This window comes from Lactuca virosa, chromosome 8, assembly GCF_052849685.1.
Source record: "Lactuca virosa cultivar CGN04683 chromosome 8, Lactuca_virosa_CGN04683_v6, whole genome shotgun sequence".
NCBI classification, from domain to species: domain Eukaryota; kingdom Viridiplantae; phylum Streptophyta; class Magnoliopsida; order Asterales; family Asteraceae; genus Lactuca; species Lactuca virosa.
The window spans coordinates 108452403-108470176 of NC_136433.1; positions in this window are offsets into that span (position 1 = coordinate 108452403).

A 17774-nucleotide genomic window follows, 5' to 3' on the forward strand; every position below is an offset into this window, starting at 1 on the left:
CTGCCTCACAGTTTGCCAAAACACAACAAGCTTGAAATATTTGTCAGTTTCAACACGGTAAGCTCCAAGAGCATTTTGTAGCAAAAAAAATTTCGTTTTCACCATTTCCGGCATCATGCATCACCCTACGAAACACAATAGTAAACCGAGTTGCGAGTGTGTTTGCATTTCTCCATTTGGCGTAGAGTAGTTCTTTTCTTCGTGGTTGAAGAGCTTGGCGGTTGTATATTTCGGCGACTCTACTCCAAAAAGTAGTCGAAAGGTAGTCACTGTGGTGTGGATCTTCTGTTATATCAATTCATGAACGAACGAGTAAGATCTCTTTTTCGGTCGACCAAACAATAGCCATTTTTTGTGATGTGGTGTAGAAAAGAATGGAAAAATAAGAAAGTTAAAAGAATAGAATTAATGAGATTTGAATAGGGTGAAGAGTGAATAAGGATGAAGGTATTTATAGTTGAAGATTAAGGGTTTAAAATTTGAAATTTTTGAAAAAAAAAACAGTTATATTTTTGAAATTAAGTATTTTTTTGGAAGAGGGTAATTTTTGGAAAAAAAAATGTTTAAATAATAAATGGGTTAAATAAGCTCGGCCCGATGTTCGCCGAAGTAACCGAACGGAAACCGAATGTCACACCCACCAGCCTTAGGAGAGGGAGTGGTGCCGATTTTCCTATACATTTTATTGCTGTTATGTGGGCTATATTTCATTTTTGTCACACAACTTAATTTTTTGCCGTTTAATGGGTGTGCTTTGTAGAGTTTTTAAATTAAAAAATAAAATAAAAAAATATAACATTTGTGATTGGTTGGTCAAAAAGAAAGAGGACTCAAGAACTGGTAGTCGAATAGGAATGTTAAACTCGGCAAGTTATAGTTAAAGGATGGTGTGCCAAGTGTTGAGTAGAATTGTGCCGAGTGGTTGCCAAGACCACTCCTAACTTAAGTTCCAGTATGAAGTTCCATAGGTTGGGGTGGGGGCTTAGGGTAGAGAAACAGGTCTTTATGGTCCTATATTTTACATAAGAATACATCATTTTTTTATCTATCTTCTCATCCCATCCTTAAATCATTGAAACACACTTTTTTATTAAATCTATTTAAAATAAATGAAAATTAGTAAAAAGAATAAAAACCAAATTAAAAGAATATAAAACTAATAATTAAGATTAATGAAATATAAAAAAATTACAAGCCCAACCAATAATTGAAATATTTCACTAAAATTATATAAAAATATCCCATTTCTAACCATAACGTTGTCTTATTTCATTTCATGCTTGCGTGTTAGTACCACATTCAACACTGGTCCGCTCAAACGATTATGTGACATTACATACAACCGCATATCTTTATCCATTTGTTTTTTTTCCGTATCATGTGCAACTCCTCCTCCCTCCATGATGCTTATTTTTTTTCTTTTTCCTTCATCATGATTCACAACTTCTCCTTTTTGAACTCATTTAGTTGTGCTAGATGTCGTATTTCGTACTCGACTACTTGTTTGTTAGCACTGCTAAATTAAGCAAATTCAGAAACAATCTTTAACGATTGTTATTCCTATTGTTGTTGTTATGAGGATGATGATGTCAGATTGAACCCATCTTTTTAGAACCATAGGAAATCAAAGGTCGGTGGATCTTGTCACATAACTTTACTTTTGCTTTGGTATGAACCCGTCTTTTTAGCCTTGTAACGACTTGAATTCATTTGGAATTTTGAAGAATGTTGTGAAAATTGAAAGAGAGTTACAAGAATCATGTGAAAAAAGGGATATATACGCTAAAGTTCAAATATTTTCAATGATTTGACAAGAAAGTTCTAAGCTTTATTTTTTTGACAGTAAAGTCCTAACTACCGGTAGTTTTTGATATGCTTACTTTTTTTGCCGGTTAGCCGGTAATTAAGACTTACTATCAAAACAATAAAGTTTAGGACTTTCTTGTCAAATCGTTGAAAATATTGGGACTTTACTGTATGGTCTTGGTTTGCCTAGAAACAAATAATTTTATCAGCCTCGTGAGACCCAATTCGTAGCCCAATAACTTTTAATTGTGATTTTCGTCGCAACACATTGTTTTTTACCATCATCATCTTTACTCTTCTATAATCACGATCAAGAGAAACAAATGCAAAAGAGAGAACGAGAGTGAGTGAGAAGACTTGTAAATTTTTCATCTTGGTTTACCGTCAAATCTTGAACTGAAAACAGGGGACAGATTGTACAAACACAAACAACACACACCTAGTTAAAAGGGTGTGAATGTGTAGAAGGGGTATGAAGGGCAGTTTCATCTTTTTCGGTTTCTTAGTTCTTCATTTTTGGGACTGCAAAAAGCCAACACAACCCTGATTCTTTCTTTCTTTCTTGATTATCTCTATTTTTTCAGTGACATTTTGTTGAAATTAAAAAAATATATATTTAACAAGAAGCAAACGTTAAGGATATCAATAGGATCTAGCTGACCAAAGTAAGTTTCAATAACTCTTATGCTTAAAGACTATCATACCATTAAATTTCTAACAAAAATGGATATATATGTGACATCCCCAAATTCACGATCATTTAAAAATTTTATTTATGTTTATTTAAAGATCAGAGTATCCATTTTAAAGAATAATATTGCGGAATTTGTTCACAGAAAACATGATAAAGATATTATCAAAGCATTTCCGAAGAAATGTATTTTGTTTATATTAAAACATTGGGATGTCATCGTCAATACAGAAACATAAGCATAAACAGACCTTACATTCATTTACACTAATGATTTACATCTCCTTTAATCTCTCACTGTAATGCATATTCGCATTGATACATGTGATACAAATAAACTGAGTGGGTCAGGTTGAGAAACCTGGTGAGTACATAGGAATTTCCATCCCACAATGTTATATCATATATATCTTAGAACTCGCAATATACAATTTCACCTCATATAAGCAATTTTACCCCACCCCGTCGATCCTGACAATGTCACGATCCATACTCTCGGATCTAAAATTAACAGCTTTACCTAATCCATACTCTTGGATCAGGTATGTCTAATCCATGCTCTCGGATTAATGACAAATGGCTATGTGCACTCCATAGTCTCGGACTAGGGACGAATGACTATTTATAATCCATGCTCTCGGATTAATGACAAATTTTAAAGTTCTATCCTCCGTGTATATCTCACTCGTACTCATAAGAAGATACTACCAAATATTCCTCTTAATTAATTAGGTTTACTCTGTATCCTAAATCATCATATATTGTCAGATATGCTCTTAACACGTATTTCAGGCAATATCAAATATTTCACACATAAAAATATATTTAATACTTTAATTAATACTTATATTAAAATCATGTTCATGAAAGGGACTATGCACTCACTTGTTAAAGTAATGACTCGAAATTCGGGCAACGCTTCGCTTCGAACAATCGTCTTTTCCTTCGACGAAACCTAGCACTATTATCACTAAGTTTTTTTTAGTCTAATATTTATTGCGACTAATTATTAGTCTAGATTTATCATTAACTCAAAGTCTACTTTCATGATCTATCAAGTAAGGAACAACCAGGTAGGATCATATCAGAGGTAGGGTTCGTTTGGTATACGAAGTATACTGTTTGAAAATCTCACTTTAAACACCTCACTAAATCACAGCCTTGACATCATACCCGTAAGTAGATCAATTAGTATAACGACTTTGAATCACTGATAAATCTTGTTTATAGGTTCATAATAACGATAATGAACTTAAACATAAGTTGTACTTAAATTATGGTAAACATAACTCACTTACAAGGGGGTTTAGCGAGGAACCGGACTCTGCACGGGCAGAACTTTTGAGCGAAATCTCTTCTTCTCGGGGCCTTTCGGCGGCTCCGGGACTTGCTTCTAGCACCTAAGAGAAGCTAGGGAAAATCCTTGAGGGTTTCGGGAGGTTTGAGAGCGAATGGGTTAGACTGGTGTAAGAAATGGAGTGATTTGCGCCTCTATTTATAGACTGTGAAAATGTGCAACACGGAGTGTTTTTGGGTTGAACACAGAATGTTGAAGTGCCAGGTATCATGATCATGTGTGAATCCGTGGGGAAGAAGGTGTGGCTGAGATGGTGCCACGTATCACCTCCGGAACTTAATAGAAAAGTTAATTATCTTCTAAAATCCGTAACTTTCGCATACGAACTCCTTTTTTGACATTCTTTATATCCACGCGTAGGTAGCGACATGATCTACAACTTTCGTTTAGACTTCTTTGGCTAATTTTGACTTTATTTTTAAAGTTATATTTTAATAGGCTTAGACAGTTAAAGTCTGTTAAAAATTCATAACTTTGTCATCCAAGGTCCGTTTTCGGCTGTATTTATATCGTTGAACTCCTATTAACGAGATCTTCAATTCTCGTTTGGGTTGTGTCGGCTAAAAATCGATCGATCAAGAATACGATTTATGGGTTGTATACTGCTATGCAAAATCTTAGAAAATTCATAACTTCTTCAAATGAAGTCAGATTTGGATGTTCTCTATATGCATGCTCTCGGTTTAACATATACTACTGTAACATCCCAATTTTCAAGCCCAAAAATTTCTTTTAATTAACTGACTCATAAAAACATTCATAAGAAAATACTGTGCCAACACATCAACCCATAAAACAATGTATCATGTTTGAAAGCCCAAGTCATAAATAACAACATGTCAGAGTACAATCCCAGAAAAATCTATGCGGAAATCATGTGTGTGTGTGTGTGATGCGCTGCTACACTGCCGGCTCCTTCCCCTTAGACGAAGAGGTACCTGAAACCAAAACTACAACTGTAAGCACAAAGCTTAGTGAGTCTCCCCCATCATACCACATATCATACAATCACAAAGCATACATACTGTCGGACAATTCTGGGGTGCCCGACCTACCCTGTACGGCCATTCTGGGGTGCCGTCCTACCCGTGTCAAGCCATTCTGGGGTGCTGACCTACCCGTGTCAAGCCATTCTGGGGTGCTGACCTACCCGTGTCAATCCATTCTGGGGTGCTGACCTACCCGTCGGTCCTAACAACCGACCCTCGGGGACTATTCCACCCCTACTGCTACTAACACATATATCATAACATAAACATACTATCAGACATATTTGGGGTGTCCGAACTACCCATCGGTCCTAACAACCGAACTTGGGGACTATTCCCCCTCCTACTACCACTATCACATATAACATATCTTGTCAGCATATAAACATATCATCACATACTGTCAGACATATCTGGGGTGCCTGACCTACCCTTCGGTCCTAACAACCGAACTCTACTACTATCACATATAACATATCATGCCAGCATATAACATATCAGGTAGTAGCAAACCTAGATGATATCACAAAGACAATCATCTAACATACAACTCCTACTGGTGGGCTGGCATTGTGGCCGTAGACCCACGGCTACTGGAAAGTAACTCACCTCGTACGAGTAGCTGCTGATAATCTGTGCGGGAACTTCTGTCTGCTACTGCTCCGGAAATCCTCCGGCTACAATCCCCACAAAACACTCAGTCAGAATCTGATATCTACTCTTAGGGTAAACTGACCATTTTACCCCCAACCAATTCCAAGTCAAAAGTCAACTTCCAATTGACCGGACTCGTCGAGTTGGGCCGTCAACTCGTCGAGTCCCTTCTTTTTACTCGTCCTTATCCACGACTCTACTCGTCGAGTTTAGCGACGACTCGACGAGTTCCTCTTCGTTATGAACATCGAATGGACCTTCATCCGACTCGCCGAGTCAGATGAACACTCGCCGAGTTCACCTTCAACTGATGAATAAGTCCTGACCTTGACTCGCCGAGTTGTATGAATAACTCGTCGAGTTCATCTTCAAACATAAGGAGATTGCCTTGGACTCGCCGAGTCTGTTCTAGCACTCGTCGAGTCCCATGAACTCCAGGTCTAAAATTAAGTCCAATGCGTTGGGTCACTCTTTCTGTCCTGCTACAACCCTTCTAACACCCAACTGAGTCTTTCTGACCCTCAACAGATATGGGACTCAAAGCCTTGGACTCGTCGAGTCCCAAGAACGGACTCGCGGAGTCGATAACATCCACACCCTAAATCCTCGATTTTTGATGTACAACACATGACCAAAAGATAGATCTAAGCTCCCTCAATCGTTCTAGCACGTAAAGTTACAAACTTTACGTGCATGCATGGGACTTTGAGCTCAAAAGGACATAAGATAAGCTCTAGTGTTGCATGGGGCCTTCCTTGGGTGCAAAAGCAACCCAAATCTGCCTTGTGACCCCTATAAAGACCTGATTCCAAAGCCTCAACCCCCAACCATGTTTGCAATCATGGTTGGTTACCAAAAATGGCTTATAAAAGCCCTAAATCTCCCCAAAAAGGGATCTATCAAATGAAAGAGCAAGGTACAGACTTTATACCTCTCAAAGACTGCAAATGATGAACCAAACTCGAATCCTTCAGTCTCCTCTTGATCCTTCTATGCTCTTCCTTCTTCCTTGAGGTCAAAACCCACAAAATCACTCAAAAGCCTTAGATCTTGCACCAAAACACTTAGGGTTTGCTATGGAGGGTTTATGGGAGCATAAAGGGGCGATGGAGGCTGCATAAGGTTGTTTAAATAGGGTACAAACCCTCATATTAGGGTTTTTTCCAGTCAGAGCCTACTCGTCGAGTCCGGGACCCGACTCGACGAGTCCATCACTTAAAACCCGCGCCTCATCCCGCTTCTACTCGGCGAGTCGGTCCTTCAACTCGCCTAGTCCAAGGTCAAAAATGCAAAAATTACTTAATTGAAATACATACCAGGAACCAGGTGCTACAACTACGACTTTAGTTTAGATTTCTAAGGCTAAAAAGTATTTTGTCAAAAATTTACTTTTTACGATACGCGGAGTCGTACCGGTTTTGTCGCAAAAACTTCGACGGGTCATAATTTTTTCGTTATAAGTCGGATTTCAGCGTTCTTTATATGTACGGAATCCTTGTGACATATACTATAGTTTGGTTATGATTATTTATTCTAAATAATCTTCTATAAAAAAGTCATTTTAACGCTTATTATCTCTAAATTGATTAGCCTGAATCTGCGGGCGTTACAATTATCTACCCCTTAGGATGATTACGTCCCGGAATCATCAACGAGACATGGCTTGTATAATGAATCCATACGTTATCTCTTCATCCTAGGTAATAACTGTAACTCTTATATCCTTTCACATGAGTATCTAACTCGTGGACTTCTTAACTGGTGGAGGTGCTCAATCTTGCACCCACTCTTCGTACTATGTTGGACTTTCAATCATAACCTTCGAGTTACAAACTCTATCTTTATTGGAGACTCCTGCACTTTCTTAAGCAGACTTAACTTAAGAGAAGTTCTTTACTTGATTATCGTAACAGACCGATGGGTCATGTCCTCATGACATCTCATCGTATGATGCAATGCTTAGACTCAAGTCTTTCAAAGCCAAATTCCAAAATGGAATATACCTTCCTTCATGTTCTAATGTGATATAATCACATTCTAGCTTGTAGAACTTCTAGATTCAAGCTTATTATTTTAACAACAATCGCGATACTTCTATTGATCGCTTCGATTATCTTTCACTTCAATCTTCTGGCTTAAGTCGGATGTTACATTGAACTTGGTTCTTCGAACCATGTAACATACTTATCTTAGTCGGACTCGATTTGATATGACCACTAGGGTTGGAATATCAATCATCTTCTTAGTCATTACAGAAACGATGATAACAACAGATATGAACAAAATATAATCAATTACTAGTGCCTTGTTAACCTTGTGACTTTCCCAGATCTAAGTGTGAGTCATGTGCTTCCGGTAGTATAGGCCTCTACTACCATTCACACCTACTCATACTCGTCCCAAGTATTGTCTCTCAGTTCTCCAAGTCACCATACAAGAATTTCACATAGTCATTTAATACATCGGATAACATAATGAAGGTTTATATTATTTCTTGAAACGATTACATAAATATTCAAGTTCACCTTATACTATGCCTCTTATATTAGGCTACACCACATGTTACTATCTATATGGCTACTTTATAGATCCTTATTGCTAGTCCCTTGCATTGTCACCTGCTTCATTAAGGATCATCTGGAATGCTCTTGCATTTGGCTTCAGTGGTACGTTTGGCTTTGTAGCTCCTTCCCTATTTGGGCAGTCTTGCTTGGCGTGTCCTTCTTCACCACACTTAAAGCAGACTTATCTATTGGTCGTGCATTCGCTGCCATAGTGATCAGTCTTCCCGCATTTGAAGCAGGTCACTTCTTTAGATCATTTCCCAATGTGTTTCCTTCTGCACTTGTCACACCACTTTTCTTCAATGTTATCCCCATACCTTTTGTTGTTGGGGTCAGACTTTAAGAACCTAATTTTCTTGTCGGATCTTGAAGACCCCTCAAACTTCCTCTTCTCCCATACCTCATCTCTTTCCAGACCCTTTTTCCTAAGTTGGGTCTCCACATTCTTGGCTGCTCTAACGACTGTCTTCAAAGTAGTTGCCATTTTTACCGTTGCACCAAAGTCTACTGGCAATCCATTACCAAACCTATCTATCTTGGAGAGTTCAGTAGGCACCAAGTAGGGGAATAACTTCATCTTCTCAGTGAATGCGGTGGCGTACTCATCAACACTCATCTTCCATTTCTTTAGGTTCTGAAAATCGTTGTTTAGGTCTATCAGATCTATCTCTAAGCAATATTGCATTTTCAAATGCTCCATGAATGCTTCCCAAGACATCCACATGGCTTCTCTCAGTGGCATTGTATCTGCCAACAACTTCCACCAACTTAAAACTCCGGTCTTTATTTGTCTGACTACAAAGATGGTCTTTTGCTTATTGCTGCAGTTTCAACTTTCAAATACCATTTCCATCTCGGAGATCCAATCCATAATTTCCACTGGCTTTGGGCTTCCAGAAAGACTTGGTGGTTTGGCACCCAATAAGTTCTTATACATGCACCCATCCCTATCAACACCTTTGTTCAGGTCGTTCCTCCTGACCACTCAGGGTTCAACTTGACTCACAGTACGACTGTAATTTCCCTCCTCTGACAGCTCTTCATTCAGTTCGGGCTGCATAATAGGCACAGTAGGTTTATCCTTATTCTGTTGAAGTAGAATCCTTGTCTCCTCCATCCGATGATCCAACATCATTTGTATCATTGCCTGTACTCCTGCCATTGTAATTGGCTCGGGTGCAGCTGCTACCTCTGGTGCACGCTCAATCAGTCGTGGCTCAGGCTACTGGTTACCGTTTCCTAATCCGCTTCGAGTTCTCACCATGTTGATCTATACACCAAATTAGACGTTCGGTTTGCAGCGACGAGAATTAAGATATGGAAAGCTTTATTTACGATAGACGTATAAATCTCCTTATCATTTCAAAAAGTTACATCCCAGTTCTAATACCGTAATTAAACATTTAGAAATCTGAACACATAAAGTTTCCAGATCCGGTCGGCAACATACCATAGATCCGATCAAAAGGTAACATCATAAAGCATATAAGGCATATTATAGCATAAATCATTTAGCACATAAAGGAAATTTAGACATCTCCCCTAAATAAGCTAATGCTCGTGTCTATTCAGGCATACATCCTATATATAGCAGACACTCATCTCACAATCATCGCTTCGCATGCTAAGTTTAAGTCTACAAATTTCCTACAATTCCTAGTTCGCTTAAACTAATGCTCTGATACCAACTGTGACATCCCCAAATTCACGGTCATTTAAAAATGTTATTTATGCTTATTTAAAAATCAGAGTATCCATTTTAAAGAATAATATTGCAGAATTTGTTCAAAGAAAACATGATAAAGATATTATCAAATCATTTCTGAAGAAATGTATTTTGTTTATATTAAAACATTGGATGTCATCGTCAATATAGAAACATAAGTATAAACAGACCTTACATTCATTTACACTAATGATTTACATCTCCTTTAATCTCTCAGTGTAATGTATCTTCGCATTGATACCCGTGATACAAATAAACTGAGTGGGTCAGGTTGGGAAACCTGGTGAGTACATAGGGATTTCAATCCCACAATGTTATATCATATATATATATCTTAGAACTCGCAATATACAATTTCACCTCATATAAGCAGTTTTACCCCATCCCGTCGATCCTCACAACGTCACGATCCATACTCTCGGATCTAAAATTAACAACTTTACCTAATCCATACTCCCGGATCAGGTACGTCTAATACATGCTCTCGGATCAATGAAAAATGATTATGCCCACTCCATACTCTCGGACTAGGGATGAATGACTATGTCTAATCCATGCTCTCGGATCAATGACAAATTATAAAGTTTCATCCTCCGTGTATATCTCACTCGTACTCATAAGAAGATACTACCAAATATTCCTCTTAATTAATTTAGGTTAACTATGTATCCTATGCTCTTAACACGTATTTCAGGCAATATCAAATATTTCACACATAAACATATATTTAATACTTTAATTAATACTTGTATTAAAATCATGTTCATAAAAGGGACTATGCACTCACTTGTTAAAGTGATGACTTGAAATTCGGGCAGCGCTTCGCTTCTAACAATCGTCCTTTCCTTCGATGAAACCTATCATTATTATCGCTAAGTTTTTTTAGTCTGATATTTATTGCGACTAATTATTAGTCTAGATTTATCATTAACTCAAAGTCTACTTTCATGATCTATCAAGTAAAGAACAACCATGTAGGATCATATCGGAGATAGGGTCCGTTTGGTATACAAAGTATACTGTTTGGAAATCTCATTTTAACCACCCCACTAAATCACAACCTAGACATCATCCCCGTAAGTAGATCAATCAGCATAACGAATTTGAATCACTGATAAATCTTGTTTATAGGTTCATAATAACGATAACGAACTTAAACATAAGTTATACTTAAAGTATAGTAAGCATAACTCACTTACAAGGGGGTTTAGCGAGGAAACGGGCTCGGGCGAGCAGAATGTGACAACCAGAAACTTTTTCCGTTCCCATTATGAAATTTCCGTTAATAAAATTTGAATTTTATTAATCTTCCGTGGAACCTTTGATTTAGAAAATCATTTGGTATTATATAATTAAACTTATATATGCAAGTCGGAACCAAAAACTGTGCGAAACTCGAAATATCCTCGAAAATCATCATGTTCATGGCCTGACTGGAGTTCACGGCCGTAAACCTGTTTACGGCCGTAAACTCGTTTACGGCCAGCGTCGGGTGGACCCCACCCACCGACCACAAAATCCCCTATAAATATGAGACCCCCAGCCTCATTTGAACATTTCTGACCGGAAACTCTCTCATTCTCTCTCTAGAACCTCTGGCCGTAAACTCCGTAACACCCTCTTTTCTCTCTAAAAATCATCAGAAAACACTCCTGGAGGTTGTTTAAGAGCATCTAAAACGTGTTTTCATCGAAAACAGCATCACTGTTCTTGAGTTTACGGTCAATCTTCATAGACCGTAAACCCATTTCCGACCGTAAAGTCACCAGATCTTCAAAGGCCGTAAACTCAGTTTACGACCGTAAACCCTGTTCACGGCCGTAAACTGTCTGTCGACCGTAAACACCTTTTAAGTGGTGCAGTTGTCCGACAACCCACTTTTCCCGATTCGATCAAGTCCCGGTAACATTCCTTAACCGAAAGCAAGTGTTTCTCTAACACTTTATCTAACGAAATCGCTAATTTAGATACATATATGTATTTATTTGATAATAGGATTCCGTTAAGTGCCACGTACAACAACCCGAGGATCTTCGTTTCCGGTGGACGTTTTCACACAACCACAGTGAGTTCATACCCCTACATTTTCCGTGTTTTTAATGTTTTCATGGGGGGGGGGGGGGGAATACAAGCCAAACTCAAAGTATTTTATTAAGTTTTAAACTTATTAATACAGTCCAACGATTTCCACGTTTAATAACCTACTCGGATATTTTATCCCTTTTGTTATATGTTGAGCATAAGGGAAACTGTTATTTTGGAAATCTAACTTCATATCTTTCAGAAAGGTTTTACAAAATATTTTCCATAACAACCCTAATAAACTATAATGGGTATAGTTTGGGATAACCCTCTAGGCAGTTTCAACCAAACCAGATTTCATGGATGAATATATATAAACTATGGCAGATTTGGTTTATGTTATATGTCTTCTTAGAAGTATAAAGTACATTTATTGAAGGATAATCACTGTTTTATACTATTTCTAGCAGGTAAACAAGATTATACAGAATTGTGAGGCTCTACTTCAATACTGTACCCTTAGGTGTACAGGGATAAATCCTTTTAGTATAACCAGAGTCTTCTGGAGGGAGAGCGTGAGATTTGTGAATAGATCTATTCGGGACTGACAATCCCACACCTGAACTGCTAGCTACAGTTAGGCGGGCACACTTGGGGTGAACAAATATCATTTAGCTTAACGCCTGAAGAACGTTATTAAGGTCTCTCGGTCATATCAAGTATGGTTATACGACTCGCAAAATAAGTATAAACTAACTTTGGTTTACGGACTCTAATCTTCATTTGTTTTGTTTTAGTAATAAAACTACCTTCATATATACACTGTTAGTAATCAGGGATTTCAAAACTTACATCTCTACCTCTAAGACGGATAACTTGCTTTTAGGGAAAATATGGGATTTTCCCATGATAACACTGGCATTTCTAAAACTGATGATTTATCTTCTACTAATAGATACTCTTTCAACACTACTTTTCATAAGAAAATATGGGATTTTCTTGAGGAACACTTTTCAAAAGAATCAAAGAATCTCTTCCACCAAAACTAAATACTTATGAACTCACCAGCTTTATGCTGATATTCTTTCAAACTGCTTGTATTCTCAGGAAATCAGTAAACAGGTACTCCTTGGATTTAGAGAAGTCGGAGCAATAAGAGTCTTGTTTTTATATTTTTACATACTTTTGATGTACCTAAAATAAGTTTTCAAACCGATGTAAACATTTTACCTATATATGTATCCACTGTATTGGTTGTGTTGCTATGTTTCCTATTATTCATTGGTTATGATGCTAAACATGACGTCCTCCACCCGAGAATGATTCCGCCATTCTGGTTTCGGGGTGTGAAAGATTGGTGTCAGAGCCCTTGTTTATAACGAACTAAGTATACCGAACCTTACATGGTATACAACTATAAACACTAAGGGGCCTAAGTACTCTAAACTAAACGTATATTTTCGAAATATAAAGTATTTTGTAACAAGTATACTAGTATGCATACATAACAGAACCAGAGTCATAGATAGAATGAAACAAAAGTATTTGGATGTTGGGACACTGCGGTTAAACGTGGGCAGTTATGTAATCATGTCTAGGGTCAATATAGCCTGATCAACTATATTCATTCGAGACATGACCAATATGTGCTTGGGAGTGACTGTGGTGTTACAGCAAGCCTAAAACTTGCCAAGAACAAAAACATCCGACATAAAATACTATAGGAGTATTTTAGCTAGAGCCAAATTCAGTATACAGATTCATTCCAAGTGTTGATACCACTTTCTTCTTAAGCGATAACTTACTTGCGTTAATAACGTTTCTGTGCTTATCGATCGGTAGTATACTTTTATTATCAGGATGAGATATATCTTGTTTTATATATCTCGAGGACTTACCATCCTCTTCTTCCTGATTGTTTCTAGAACAAGATGCCTCCCCGACCAAGACCCATTAGAAGAAACGACGACACTCCACCACCACCACCGCCTCCTCAGTTCGACCCCGTCATGTTCCAGGCAGCAGTTACCGCCGCTGTAACCGCAACAATGGCACAAGTGAACTCTGGTGGGGCTGGAGGTAGAACCGACCCCTAGCGGCAAGACAGAAGTCAGGGACATCAAAAGGAGTGTTCCTACAAGGACTTCATGACCGCAAAACCCAAGCCCTTCGACGGGAATGGAGGTGTTATCGCTCTAACTCGATGGTTCGAGAAGATCGAATCCATCTTCGAAATTTGTGCCTGTTCCGAAGCCAACAAGGTGAAGTTCGCCGCCTGCACCTTCACCGACAGAGCCTTGACCTGGTGGAATGGTCGAGTCAAAACCCTAACCCTGCCAGTGGCAAATGCCATGGGTTGGGAAAGACTGAAGGAACTCATGCTTGCGGAATACTGCCCGAGGGGAGAAGTGCAAAAGTTGGAGCACGAACTCTGGAACTTGAAGATGAACGGTTCCGACATCGCTGCCTACACCGCTAGATTCTGTGATCTGGCTCTCCTCTGTCCTGGAATGGTCACCCCGGAAAGCAAGAAAATCGAGAGGTACATCCGGGGACTGACACAACCAACCAAAGGAAATGTCTTGGCTGATAGACCGGCCACGTTTGAGAGCGCCAAGGATCTGGCACAGACTCTGATCGATCATGGGATCGATCTGGATGAGGCATCAGCGGTCGCCGAGCCACAAAAGGAGACTGGCGAGAAGAAGAAGAAGAAATTTTGGAACAAACGCAAGGGCCAGTCTCCTCAGGAGCCCTCCAAGAAGCAACAAACAGTGGCAGTCCACGCTGCTACTACTCCTACTGCTGCTCCAACTGCTGTTCCAACCACCCAAGCTCCTACCGGTGGCTATGCTGGAAACCTACCTCTGTGCAACAAGTGTAACTTTCATCATCACGGACCCTGTCGTGAATTGAAATGCAACAACTGTGGAAAGAAGGGACACACGGCTCGATACTGCATGACACCTGTTCAACCAACCAATCCGACTCCTGGAGCGGGTGCCAGCCAAGCCTGCTATGGATGTGGAGAAGTTGGGCATTTCAAAAGAAACTGCCCTAAAGCGACAACGGGCGGCAATACAGGAAGAGTGTTGGCGATGGGACAGGAGGAAGCAATCGCTGATCCTACCGTTGTTACGGGTACGTTCCTCCTTGACAACTCTTATGCATGCACACTTTTCGATTCTGGTGCGGAAAGGAGTTTTGTTAGTCATGCATTCAAACATCTAATCAAATGTAAATCCCAACCTCTAACCGAAACATTTACCGTCGAGATGGCTAACGGAAAGAAGGAGAGCACTAACAATATATTCATAGGCTCTACTCTTACCCTAGACGGTCATTCCTTTCCCATCGACCTTATGCATGTATCCATTAAGAGTTTCGATGTCATTATCGGCATGGATTGGTTATGCCCTAATCGTGCTGATATCCTTTGCTACAAGAAGGCTATCCGTCTCAATCTTCCCTCTGGCAAAGCCCTCACTATTTTCGGTGATAAACTCAGTTCGAGCCTTCGTATCATTTCATGCATCAAGGCCCAGAAGTATCTGCGGAAGGAGTGCCATGCATTCCTAGCTCATGTTGTTGATGAGACGCAAAAAGTTAAAGACCTCGAGAACATCCCCGAAGTCTGCAACTTTCCTGATATCTTCCCCGAAGATCTCCCAGGAATTCCTCCCGAGCGTCAAGTCGAGTTTCGTATCGATTTAATCCCCGGAGCTACTCCCGTAGCTAAATCTCCTTATCGTTTAGCGCCAGCGGAAATGCCAGAATTATCCAGCCAGCTCAATGAGTTGATCAGCAAAGGATTCATAAGACCGAGTTCCTCACCCTGGGGAGCCCCGATTTTATTCGTAAAGAAGAAAGATGGATCCTTTCGGATGTGCATCGACTACTGAGAGCTGAACAAGCTTACCATCAAGAACCGATATCCCCTACCCAGAATCGACGACCTCTTCGATCAACTTCAGGGAGCCAGTTACTTTTCGAAGATAGAACTAAGATCAGGGTATCATCAGTTACGGGTTCACGAGAATGATGTGCCCAAGACACCATTCCGAACTCGCTATGGACACTACGAGTTTGTAGTAATGCCCTTCGGTCTAACCAACGTACTGGCAGTATTCATGGACCTGGTGAATCGGGTGTGCCGCCCTTTCCTAGATAAGTTTGTAATCGTGTTCATCGATGATATACTCGTGTATTCCCGAAGCGAAGAAGATCATAGACAACACTTGAGGCTAGTGTTAGAAACACTAAGGACGGAGAAGCTTTATGCGAAATTCTCTAAGTGCGAATTATGGATCCGAAAAGTAGCTTTCCTTGGTCACGTGGTAAGCGAGGAAGGCATACACGTGGACCCTTCCAAAATCAAAGCGATCGAGAATTGGTCTGCACCAAAGACACCCACAGAAATCCGGCAATTCTTGGGTCTCGCAGGCTATTATCGCAGATTCATCCAGAACTTCTCCAAAATCGCTAAGCCTTTAACTACCCTGACACAGAAAGGTGTAACCTTTAGTTGGGGAGTCAAGCAAGACACTACGTTTCAAACATTGAAGCAGGCCCTATGCAGCGCACCTATCTTGTCCCTGCCCGAAGGGACAGAAGACTTCGTTGTCTACTGTGATGCATCCAATCAGGGCCTAGGCTGTGTGCTCATGCAACGAGGAAAGGTTATCGCCTATGCCTCGAGGCAGTTGAAAACACACGAGATAAATTACACAACTCACGATCTAGAGTTGGGAGCAGTGGTCTTCGCGTTAAAGATCTGGAGGCACTATCTCTATGGAACCAAGTGCACTATCTTCACCGACCATAAGAGCCTGCAGCATATCTTTGATCAGAAGGAGTTAAACATGAGACAACGGCGATGGGTTGAGCTACTCAGTGACTACGAGTGCGACATTCGCTACCATCCCGGCAAGGCCAATGTGGTAGCAGATGCCCTCAGCCGAAAGGAGTATTCAGGGCGAAAGGTGAAAGCATTAACAATGACCATTCATTCCCCTCTATCCGCGCAAATCAGAGAGGCTCAGCTGGAAGCCTTGAAACCAGAGAAAGTGGCGGATGAAGCATTACGGGGAATGGATAAGAACTTAGAGGTCAAGGGAGACGGAGTGTACTATTTCATGAACCGGATCTGGACCCTAAAGTTCGGCGGGTACAGAGAGGTTGTCATGAATGAGGCTCACAAGACGAAATACTCCATTCACCTAGGTTCAGATAAGATGTACCTGGATCTCAAACAACTCTACTGGTGGCCAAACATGAAAGCGGAAATTGCAACCTTCGTGGGCAAGTGCTTGACTTGCGCCAAGGTGAAGGTGGAATATCAAAAGCCCTTAGGTTTACTTCAGCAGCCAGAAATACCTGAGTGGAAGTGGGAAAGGATAACAATGGATTTTATCACTAAGTTACCCAGATCTCCGAGTGGGCACGACGTCATCTGGGTAATTGTCGATCGACTGACAAAATCCACCCACTTCCTGCCAATCAAAGAAAATTTCAAGATGGAGAGACTCACGCGGATCTACATTCGAGAAATAGTTCGCCTTCATGGGGTACCTGTATCCATTATCTCCGACCGAGATAGCAGGTTCACCTCGAGATTTTGGCAATCGCTACAGAAGGCTCTTGGAACTAAGCTGGATATGAGCACGACTTATCATCCACAGACAGATGGCCAGAGTGAGAGAACAATTCAAACATTGGAAGATATGTTGAGAGCCTGCGTCATAGATTTCGGTATGTCATGGGACATTCATTTACCCTTGGTCAAATTTTCCTACAACAACAGCTATCATACCAGCATCAAAGTTGCGTCATTCGAAGCCCTCTATGGCCGTAAGTGCAGATCCCCTCTGTGCTGGGCAGAAGTGGGTGACGCGCAGCTAGCCAAGGGTCAAGTCCCTGACAGCACTCTCACTGGTCCTGAAATCATCCGAGAGACGACTGAAAA